At 34.0% G+C, this 527-nt stretch overlaps 1 long non-coding RNA gene across 1 annotated transcript; it reads left to right on the forward strand.

Moving 5' to 3' along the window:
• On the forward strand, nucleotides 1–392 carry LOC106339539. The gene is made up of 2 exons (XR_001269178.1): nucleotides 1–73; nucleotides 177–392. It is a non-coding gene; the product is annotated as an uncharacterized LOC106339539 (long non-coding RNA).
• Nucleotides 393–527: the final 135 nt, after the last annotated feature.

Consider the following 527-nt stretch of genomic DNA (forward strand, 5'->3'; position numbering starts at 1 on the left):
ACAAAGTCCAACACATTCCTAGTGTTCAATTAGACTATCGTGGCGTGGAATAAGGAGAATAAAACTGTCTCAGGTATATATATATATTTTTTTTTGGTATAATGTCAATATTGTTCTTTCTTGAAGTTATGTGTGAAAGTCTCAACTATCTAACCTTTTTATTATTCGGTTTTCAGGTGAACCTACTCAGAATCAGTACCCACTATTGTTTGTGTGATGTGATAATACGTCGTTTTCTTGTTGTATTGGTGTTTTAAAGTTGACATATCTTGTCTGCAATATTCCGTTTATCTGTTGGATGCTCATTCACTGTAATGCTAAGTTTGAAATACATTTGTATGTTTAGTTGACTTGTTTAGTCGGAACTGGAGATAGAACGATGCTTTGATAGATATTATTATTTCAAGACTCTGATCTTATAACATGTGTTACTGTTTTCAGAATTTGATGTTGATGAGGAACTGGAAGCCATAGGTAAGGAAATGGTCACATATTGTGGAGGACTACCATTAGCCGTTAAAGTGCTG

Source organism: Brassica oleracea, chromosome C4 (genome assembly GCF_000695525.1).
Source record: "Brassica oleracea var. oleracea cultivar TO1000 chromosome C4, BOL, whole genome shotgun sequence".
NCBI classification, from domain to species: domain Eukaryota; kingdom Viridiplantae; phylum Streptophyta; class Magnoliopsida; order Brassicales; family Brassicaceae; genus Brassica; species Brassica oleracea.